Here is an 11,127-nt window from a genome sequence, read left to right as displayed (position 1 = left end):
TGAGCTCCTGGCCTGCCCAGTCCTTAGTGCTGCGGTGTCTAGTCTCTGCAGCCATCTCAGCACATGATCTGTTGGGTGGCAGAACGCAGCAGTCCACTGGGTGAATTTCACTCCTGCTTCTCTTGCGTAGCCCTTAGATGCTGTCACGAGGAGCGCCTTCCTCCCAGCTCTGAGTGGAGCCAGAGGAGGCACATGACATCTGCCATTTCAAGAAGGGCTTGGGTGAACGCACTAGTGTTTGGTTTGGAAACGTCTACACTCGCTCAACCTGCTGTTTGTTTGAATCCTTGCTGAACATCACGTGTCTCTTTGTACAAGTCCCAGATGACTCACTATCCCTACACAAAGGGGCTAGCATCCCTGATCTCTAGGGACTAGCATTTGGTCACTGCTGAAATGGCCCTTCTTTGCTTCCTCAGTTAGAGCCTCCTTATTTGGAGGCAATTTTTATTGTAATTTTGCATTTTCCAGCTTTCCCACAGTGGGTCCACTTTGGAGGACGGCTGTTCTAAAAAGAAAACCCAGAGCAGTGCTGTGCTCAAGCACAGATATTCTGTGTTTGTGAAATAGCCCATCGGCACCTAATAAGACCTTTGTAGAAAGACCCTGCTCCTGGCTGTGCAAAGGGAGCTGGCAAGTCTAATGCAGTCTCTCCCAGCAAATCCAAGGAACCATACGTGCTCCCCACCCCCGACCTGCTGTTTAGCCACAGAAGAATTTGTGGAGCTTTGAGCCAGCAGACTAGAAGCCACAGCCATGTGAAGAATGAGCTTTATACCACAGTCGGGAAGAAGAGTGCAGCATGTGGAATTCATATGCTGCGACTCCCAGCAACAGAGGGGAGCTGCCGAGGTTTCTGCCCTTGGCTGGACTAATCACAATATTTTTATGTCCCAAACTGAAATGAGTTTTACAACCCTTGAAAATAATAAAGAAAAGGTCCAACTGGAGAGTCATTTCAGAATAGCGTGGGGGGAAAAAGGCACAAACCAAGGAGCTGGTTGTTCACTGAGCCATGTAGCAGCAATTGGGTTGCCCAATAGCATTAAATAAGATCCCAGCCGTTTGGGGCAAATCTGTGGTTTTGCTGGTATAAAGCAGAGCCGTGTTACAGGATGCTCTGTCTCCAGTCCGTGGCATGTGTGCAATGGAATCGGTGTAAAACGAAACCCCCATCTTGTAACGGCCCTGCCCAGCTGAGTCTGGTCAGATCCTGCCACGAGGGACCATTGCAATTATCTAGGCTGCCTTGTGGCATGATGCAGGCCAGAGAATTGCACGCAGCGAGTCCTGCAGTGGAGATGACTGCTGCTCCCTCCTATGAAAATGGTTATTAAGAGGAAATGCTGTCAAGGGGCAAAAGGGCAGGGAAAGGTACCTGGAGGCATGGGTTCTCTTCCTGGCTCTGCCACAGACAGTGACCTTGGACAGTTAACGTCTCTGTGCCTCAGTTTCCCCATCTGTAAAATAGGGATAACTATCCTCTTCCATCTTTTTAAAGCTCTGTGGGGTTGAGGGATTTACAACCCTCACCCAAGTGCAAATTTGTAGTGATTTTGTTTAAAGATGATTCATGAGATTGGGGTCAGTAGAAAATCCTGTATACTTCAGACCTGTTTCCTTTCTGCTGGGCAGATGGTGACATTGGCTGCTTTTCAGACATGAAAAGACACATAACTAGGGCCACTTATTACAAGTCACCAGGGTTGGGTTAAGAGCTTGCCAAAAAAAAAAAAAAAGGATCTGCTAATGAAAAGACAAGACGGTCTCTCCCATCAGATTAGAGTATCAGGCCCAATACAGCAGCCTGGCCTAGGAGCTCAGTGAGGGAATTAGGTCTGAAACCTTCCATCAGAATAAGACCCTGCAGAGAAAAGAGATGGGAATCTTAAGAACAGATCTCTCATCGCTCGCTGGACACCTCAGCTTAGACAGAGCATGAACATGGGTATTGTAGGCAGCTGTCTATCAGATGTGATTCTGCCATTCAGTGGGCCCAATTCATGCCTGGTGTCACTCCACTGACTTCAAAAATTCAGTTGGCATCACTGAAGATGGTAGGCCAAATTCAAGAGTGATGTGTAGAAGGACTAGCTTATGAATATATGAATGGATGCTATGACAGGGTTGCCTGCAGTAGCCGGGACTGGACTCAATGACCCAGTAAGTCCCTTCCACGCCTGTTTCTATGACTAATTGAGATTTCTCTTACTGTCAAATTCCCTTTAAGCTAAAACACCACATGAGTGCTGACTGTTAAGTGGGATCTTCTGAACTTCAGAAAAAAAAGAAGTGCCCAAAATGTGACCTACTTATTCTTTAAAGGAATTTAAAACCTTTCAAAGTTAGCAGCTCAGAACCTGTGAGCAGCCCTGGAACAGCAAACCAATAGGCGCAGCTCAGTTCTTACTCGTTAACAAGAACCCAGTTATGTCTAACCTTTATAGTAACACAAGTGATGTGTGCCTGGCCTGGGAGGAAATCAAATGCTGGTAAGGGATCAGATTTCAGATTCAGCCTTCCCTGGGATATACTATAAACTAGCGTGTGTGATGTCAGAGAGAGACTATTTTTCTAGATATAGAAATTACCTTCAAACTTCTGGGTATGTCTACACTACAGCGGCACAGCTAAGGGGCTGCAGCTGTGTCACTGGCGAGTAGACACTTCCTATATCAATAGAAGGGGTTTTTGTGTTGACTGATTGTAGTTAAGGCTACATTTTAGCTGTGGGTATTTTTAGTAAAAGTCATGGACAGGTCACGGGCAGTAAACAAAAATTCATGGGCCTGTGACCTGTCCATGACTTGTACTAAAAATACCCGCTGTGACTAAAACTTGGGCTGGGGGACGTGGGTGCTCTGGGGAGGGGCGGTCCAGGGGTGCCACAGGTGGTGGGGGAGGTGGCTTGCTGCTGGGCTTGGGAGGGCCATGGCTCCTGGCCCGGGCCCCCAGTTGGGGGCCGGGGAGGCTGGGCTGCGGTACGCAGCCGTGCTGGCGGGATGCGGGGGTGGTTGGAGGGACTGGCAGGGACTTCCTACCCGGCCCTGCGTCCCTGCAGCTCCTAGGCAGTGGAGGCTGGGGCCAGGGTACTGCTCCCGCCACAAGCGCTGGCTGCTGCAGCTCCCATTGGCCAGGAACCGCCGCCAATGGGAGCTGCGGAGACAGGGCCTATGGGCAACCTGCGGTGTGGAGACCCCCCCTCCGCCCCCTAGGAGCTGCAGGGGGGGCCCCCTACCCTGAGATAAGCGCCCCCCTCCCGCAACCTCCAACCCCCTGCCCCAGCCCCCTCCACACACCCAAACTGCTGCTGCTGGCCCAGGGGCTGCCTGGCTTGGGCTCGGGCCCCTGAGCCAGCACCAGCCACTGCAGAGGTCACGAAAAGACAAAGAATCCGCGACCTCCGTGACAGACTCACAGCCTTAATTGTAGTTAATGCACCTTTCTAAGAGGCGGTAGCTAGGCTGGTGGAAGAGTTCTTTTGTTGACCCAGCCATGTCTACACCTGGGGGTTAGGTTGACCTAGCTACCACACTCAGGGTGCAAGGTTTTTCACAACCCCAAGCAAGGTAGCTAAGGCAATGTCATTTTTAAGTGTAGACCAACTAGGCCTAAGTGTAATTTAAAATATTGGAAATAGTCGCCCAGACTGAATTGAACCAGGCAAACCTTCAAAAGTACATGCTATCAGACTGCAGCAGGTCTTCATGCCACATCTCACTGAATTCTTAAACTTCTGATACTGTAGCTTTATCCACTCCCAGTAGATGTTGTTTGGCACCTTTCGTCAGCAAGCTAGATGGGTGGTGCTTTCTCCTCTCTCTGCCCTGTGAAGGGAGGGGAGGCTACACAGCACACCTGGAGCCTGGCTCATGCACCGTTCTAATAATGCTTACTGGCATTCTTATAAAGCATCCCCGGCTGTCTTTGCAGTTCACATCTGGGCTCCATTTTGGTGTCAGAACTGTTCTGTTTATGCTGCAGCAATGCCCAGAGGCTCCAGTCTGGACCAGGTACTCCACTGTGCTGGGTACTATACACACGCGTGAAGGCCCCAAAGGCTTGGTGTGCCGAATACACTTTTACAGAGACAGAAGAGATGTGACTGCCACACAGCGCAGTTAGAATTGTCTAGTATTGGGGTGCAGGTGCTATGGGGCAACAGGGTCAAACCCAGAAGTTTGGTTTAAATCAGGCATGAAGTTTGGAGCCAGATCCAAAAGTGAAGTGATCTGGGGCTTTGCATTGGGCCAATCTCTAGGCCCCAGTCCCGAAATCTGATCTGAATGGGGATGCTTGCAGGGTTGCAAGTGGGCGCAGCAGTCTGCTCATGCCCTAATTTAACTCTGGTTGGGATGATGCACAGGTTACTTTTTTTTTTTTTTTTTTAATCTCTTTTTTTTTTTTTTTTTTTTTTTTTTTTTTAACCAAACCTTTTCAGTTCACATCTTAAACACGTGGCTGGAAAAGCCTCAGAAACTGCCCCCTCTGACAGCCAGGTGGGGCTGTCACAAACAGAATGATATGCCGGAGGCCTGCGGGTACCACTGCTATTCTCCAGTGGCTGCAGCAGGCTCCTGAAAGCCACAAGAGCAAAGTCCCCAGGAGAACAGGAGCAGAACAGCGAAGCCGTAGCTTCTAAACTTCTGCCAGTAGGAGAAGCAATGGAGCAAGAGCACGGTGTCCACTGCTGCTTGGATAAACCTGTGCCAAATTGGGGGCAGCAGTTAGGAGAGGTCATTTAACCCACTCTTTGCAGTGTTATAGCCACTGAGCGTTTCAGTGGCAAGGTGCATTTTTGCACGTAGGGCGCTTCCATTTTGGCTGCGGTGTGCGAATAGATTTCTGGTTGCCTGAAAGGTTCCCAACAGCAGAGGGAGCTGTTACGCTTAGTTAGCGAGAGGCCGGGAGGTGGGGAAAATGGCGACTTGTGGAACAAAGATTTCTGGAAGGACTCTGCTTTTCCTGGGAATGGTTCCAAGAAGCAGTTATGAAAAGTGGAAGGCATTAAAAACAACCTGCCAGTCTGCGCCTTGTTTGTCTTGGGGAAGAGAATACAACTGGGCCTATAAGTGGGGAAGAATGTGGTGGGGGGAGAGAGTGTAACCTTGCTATGTGTCATGTTTGGCCATGCCATCTCATTCCACTTCTGCCTGTCTGCACATTGCAGGAGGGGATGACAGTGGAGAAACAACAACCGGAACTGCCTCTCCTTCCTTTAAAGCTCCCTCTGTGCATGCTACGAGAGAAGGGAGATATAACAGGAATGTGATTTCACCACCGTGATATTACTGAGTGGTATGAGTGACTAGTTCATGGGCAGAAGCAGATGCCAGGTGTGTGTATGTGTGAGAGAGACTCGCAGCATTTGGCTTGTTGAGAAGACTTTTTGAACTGGATTTCTGGTGGCGGTTTCAGGACAAAGCCCTGGTTTATATAAATGCTGCTTATTGCGAGATTTCATTCTGAGCCCTGTATTGCTGCTCCTTTGTGGAACCAACGGCGCTTCACTGCTCCTGTCTGTCGTAGATGAAGTTTAGGGTGACCAGATAGCAAGTGTGAAAAATCAGGGCAGAGGGTGGGGGGTATATAAGACTCAGCCCCAAAGTTCGGGGCTGTCCCTATAAAATTCGGACATCTAGTCACCCTAATCACGTTGCAAGTCTGGAGGCCCCATCCACCCAGATTCCATGGTAATCTCTCACTTTGGAGGATTGGCTGGTTATTTTCCGGGAGCAGTGGCATGAAAAGGGGCTGGGCAGAAGAAGATGGAAACAGGCTGTTGTGTGAAATAAACAGCTAGGGTTCCTCCACATCGTGGAGGTGGGCTGAATACCCGCCTTATTCAGTTGCCCTTTCCAGCACCACATTCCCAAATCGCAGGCTTTTATAGTTTCCATTTGCTGTCTGTGTATTCCATTGGCTCATTTTATTAGATGCTTCCCCTTTAACCTGGTCCACAGAAGGTGTCAGTCGGTTACAGCAACAGCTAATGAGCCTTGGGTCTCAAGCTCAAGCTGCAGCAGCTCATGCCTTCGGCTCTGGTGTATCGACTGAGATGGCAGCCCTCACATTTGCAGATTTGGGCCCTGATCCTTCAGAGGCTGACGCAGTTAAGCATGTGCACACATCTTTACAAAATCAGGGCACTGGGCCTCTCACCTGCAAGGGGCTGATTGCAGCAAAGCCTCCAGCTACTTTACAAACAAAACACTCGGCACCTTGTGGGGTGAGGCCTCCGTGTTGGTTGGGATTTGAATCTGGGTCCTGTGAAGCTGACTGCAGCTGCTCTGTCACTTGAGCTACTGAGGACTCTCCACCTAATGTCTGTACTTGGCCTGTTTGTATGATCTGCCTAGGCCTTCAGCTACAGCAGGAAAAGCAATTATGTCTACCCCCACCCCCTTATTTCAAGCAAAGGCAACTTGACCCTGCATCTTCAAGCCCTGGGAGCTGTTCCAGCACAGTGTGTTCTTGGCCTGCATGTCAGTCCAGCAGGGAGGTGCTGAATCTGTCTTGCACACACCACAAAAGGTAGGATTTTCAAAAAGCGCTCAGCCTCGGCCGAATTCTGCTGTCCTTGAAGCCAGTGGGAACTTCACCATCCGCTTCAACAGGGGACAGCTACGTCTAAAGCTAAACGCTCTGGGAGCTAAACTCTTGGGATGCAGTTAATCGTTTTGTCTCCCATGCTGCCTTTCCAATGTTGACGTTCAAGGCCAATGGGATGCTCACCTAAAAGTAGATGTGGTCAGGGAAACTCTAAGGTCAGTTTGCTGAGGGAGAGCAGAGGCAGACCTGCCACAGTATAAAGAATTAGGATGAGTACAACATTGCTAAATTCTACTCACTCCCAAATTCACAGTGAGTAATAATGTTGCGACTGACCTGAAGAACAGCTCTGTGTAGCTGGAAAGCTTGTCTCTCTCATAGAGTTGCCAACCCTCCAGGATTGGCCTGGAGTCTCCCAGAATTTGCACTGGTCTCCTGGTGACTATTGAAAGCAATCCAGGAGATTTTAATAGGATATTTTAAGAAAATGACATTACATTATGTAGGGGAAAAAAAATCTCCCGAAATAGCTTCAGTCAGAGTTGGCAACTCAACCAGCAGAAGTTGGTCCAGTAAAAAATAGTACCTCACTAAGGTAAAGTACCACCATTCATTGTGAAAGATGGATTAAAAATCTAAGTCACCATTGTGGATGGGCTAGTAAATGTTCATGACCGTTCTTCAAGGTGGGATTAATATTCAGAGGGTCTTGTGTTCACATGAGCTTCGCTGATATTTCCTAGATAGTATTTAGCCTGGTTCCAGAGATGTCGTGGAGGGCAATACCCAAGGACAATCTAATCCAAGCACACAAAGCCAATAACGCCTTTCCGCTCAGCCAGCTGAGATCCATCTCCTTATGAGTGTGCCTTCAGGGTGCACAACGCATACCACAGGAAATTAAATATAGATACTTGCATCATCTTCAGGCTGAGCTCAAACATTGCTGCCAGTTGCCTCTGGATACATCAAGCATGGAGAGTGAACCATTATGCTCTTCCTGGTACTTCAAGAGTTATCCCTGAGAGATGAGGTTTATGTTCATACCTCATACAGGACAACTCATGGAGATGCCTTGAATTAGCATGCTCCTTTCCTCTGTGCTGTTCCTGATCAAGGATAGCTGGAGCTGTTGCCTGGGTGTTGGAAGACCATGATTTTTAATGTCTAGCAAAGTTATGAATTTAAACTCCCAGGTTTGTCTTTTGAAGGTGTGCAGGTTTCCTGTGAGGCTGAGGAATGAGAGGTCAGATATAGAGTGATCACTTTGTGAAAAGTGTTCACACACAGACGATAACGCTGTCTTTTTTTGTCTTTTATCATTCAGATCTGGGAATGGTACTCAGTGTCACAGCTAAATACAAGGTGGAACAGATTGTTTCGCATAAGAAGTTAATACATATTTCAAGGGACCTTTCAAGATGAAGTGGACCATTTAACACCTCTCTAGGAAGGGGGGAAAAAGAAAAGCGCTGGGAGGGGTGTGTGTAAGTTGGTTGTAGATTGTTGTAATAAACCATAAATTTAAGCCATAAATTTATGGTTTATTACAAAAAAGACATAAAATCCAGTGGTTGGAAGCTGCAGCTAAACAAATTTAGATTAGAAATAAGGTTCACATCTGTAACAGTGAGGATGACTAACTATTGGAACCACTTACCTAGGGACATGGAGGATTCTCCATCACTTGTAGTTTAAGTCAAGACGGAATATCTTTGCAAAGGAGGTGCTCTGGCTCCAACAGAAGTTATAGGCCTGTTGCAGAAATTGAATGCAGTTTTTTTGGCCTGTGTTATTCGGGAGGTCTGACTAGATGATCATAATGGTTCCTTCTGGCCTTGGAATCTGCAAATCTATGAAACAGTGTCCAACTCTTGGGTGTCAGCTCACTGCAACAGTAGGACCCTCGTCCCTAGAACTGGTGGAGCGAGTCCTGGTAAATAGCTCGCTTCGTGATTTTAGCCTTTGTTCTGTTCACAGACAAACCTTCATTTTTTAAAATTTATTTTTACAAATGTATCTGTTGTTTGGAATTGGTCGCTGGACAGTTTTGTGAGCAGTATTTCAGTCTTTGGGGCAGGCAGCTTGTGAACTCTGCACCTTGCATGGGATGTGCGTGCTAATGGAAAAAACAAAGAGCAGATCCTTGTGCAACAAGAGCATCCAGCATTCACTAAGCCCCAGTGCGAGGAGGTTTACAGGGAAAAGAGGCTCTACTGCTCCCTCACAGGGAAAAGAGGAATAGCTCGCTGTGGCAGTATTGATTTACATAAATTATAACAGGTTTCAGAGTAGCAGCCGTGTTAGTCTGTATTCGCAAAAAGAAAAGGAGGACTTGTGGCACCTTAGAGACTAACCAATTTATTTGAGCATAAGCTTTCGTGAGCTACACTGAATGCATCCGATGAAGTGAGCTGTAGCTCACGAAAGCTTATGCTCAGATAAATTGGTTAGTCTCTAAGGTGCCACAAGTCCTCCTTTTCTTTTTATAAATTATAAGTTCACCCCAGTGCAGTTCTATATAGCGTTTTATGCGGTACGCTTTGGAGTTTTATTGTGTTCTGCTTTAAGAAATGATGTATTTTTTGGAACAGCTAGTGAGAAACTGGAGTTTCTGCTTCCTGGGAAATTCTGACACTTTAGGAGAAGAAATCTTTATGAATGGGAACGAAAAGCTACATTTTCCCGCAAAACTAAAATCCTGACACTTTGATTTGGGGCCATCACAGTGCTTCATTTTTGACAGTGTTTAAATGGAATGAAACAAAACATTTCTGCTTAATATATTAACATTTAATACCCTAACATTAATTTAAAAGTCAAAATGACAAAAAGCCAGATGCTATGTTAGAACAGCCATTCCCCAAATCCTTGTGCAATGAAAAAGCAGTCCATGAATGGCTAATAATAATTTTAAAAAGGGCATGAACGTGACGGAACAGCTGCTCAGTTCAGTACTTAAAATGAATGTTTGCAATCACTGTGTTGCAGTATCCGTCTGTCTGCATCCTTGACCTGTGGCCTGGCACACACTGGTTTAAAGTGGGTTAACTTGAGAGAGGCAGCTTGCAGTGCCTTTCACTGGCTCCTCGCCATTGGAACTTCAGGCTTAAGTGGCTAAATCTGCAAGTAACATAGCGACACTGACGTGCTCTGTTTCCACAACATGTAACTTGTGAGTCACCGCTTAGTGCTGTGCGTGGCAGGCGCTCTGGAATCCTGCGTCCAGTGCACAGGAAATGCTCCGTAGGCTGCCCTGTGGCTTCCTGGCTAAGAGCAGCATTTTTGCCATTTCCTCTGGAATTCCAGCAGCGTTTCGAGACACACCCGGCTGCATAATGCTGCGCTAAGACACATCTAAACAAGTGCCGCTCCACGCACAGGAGGGCTGTGTACTTTTTGGTTTGGAAATAGAGGGGATGCTGTCAAAGGGGAAGGGGGGCTCTGCCCAGAATTTTACCTATGTTTAAAATACTATTTTTATATAATATATATATTTTTTTCCTAATTAAAAAGTCGTTGCAAAAGTAAAGGCTGCACTGGGGTGCGGGGCAGGGGGGGGGACTCCCAGCATGGTCCAGGGTGAAAATCATGTCTCTGTACTCTCTGGCGGGATATTGGGATGTAGAGGAGTTGCCCTCTGCTGCATTGGAGGAGTGGGAATCTCATCTATCCCAATACCCGGCCAGTTCCTGAGGCACGAGCCAGCAGGCTGAATAGAGTGGCAAGGGGACGGCTGCCCTGTTGGCTGATGCCCAGCAACTGAACCAGGGACCTCCCGAGCTAAAAGCACGAACTGCTACTGGTTGAGATTAAGAGTCACTGGCCTCTAGCTGGGGCTGTGACAGACTCATCTGCTGTGGATTGGCTCAAAGGGGGACTGATAACCACACTCCCCAGAGGCTTACAGCAGCACATGGCACTAGGGTTGCCAACTTTCTACTTGCACAAAACTGAACACTCTTGTCCTGCCCATGCCCTGCCCATGCCCCACCCCTTCTACGAGGCCCCCTCCCCCACCACTCACTCCATCCCCCCCTCCCTCTGTCGCTCGCTCTCCCCACCCTCACTCATTTTCACTGGGCTGGCTCAGGAGACTGGGGTGTGGGAGGGGGTGAGGGCTCCAGCTGGGGGTGCAGGCTCCGGGGTGCGGCCAGAAATGAGGAGTTCAGAGTGCGGGAGGGGGCTGCAGAAGGGGTGAGGGCTCTGGCTGGGGGTGTGGGCTCTGATATGGGGCCAGGGATGAGGGATTTGGGGTGCAGGAGAGAGCTCCGGTCTGGGGCTGAGGGGTTCAGAGTGCAGGAGGGGGCTCTGCACTGGGGCAGAGGGTGGGGGTGCAGGTGCAGGGGGTGGTGAGGGCTCTGGCTGGGGATGCAGACTCTGGGGTGGGGGTGGGGCTGGGGACAAGGGGTTTGGGATATAGGAGGGTGCTCTGGGCTGGGCTCATGGGGTTTGGAGGGCAGGACGGGGATCAGGGCTGGGGCAAGGGGCTGGGGAGGGGGTCAGGGATGCAGGCTCCGGGCGGTGCTTACCTCAAGCGGCTTCCAGAAGCAGTGGCATGTCCACCCTCTGGCT

This window comes from Chelonia mydas, chromosome 14 (assembly GCF_015237465.2).
Source record: "Chelonia mydas isolate rCheMyd1 chromosome 14, rCheMyd1.pri.v2, whole genome shotgun sequence".
Taxonomy (NCBI): Eukaryota; Metazoa; Chordata; order Testudines; family Cheloniidae; genus Chelonia; species Chelonia mydas.
Note: the sequence above shows the minus strand (reverse complement) of the source record.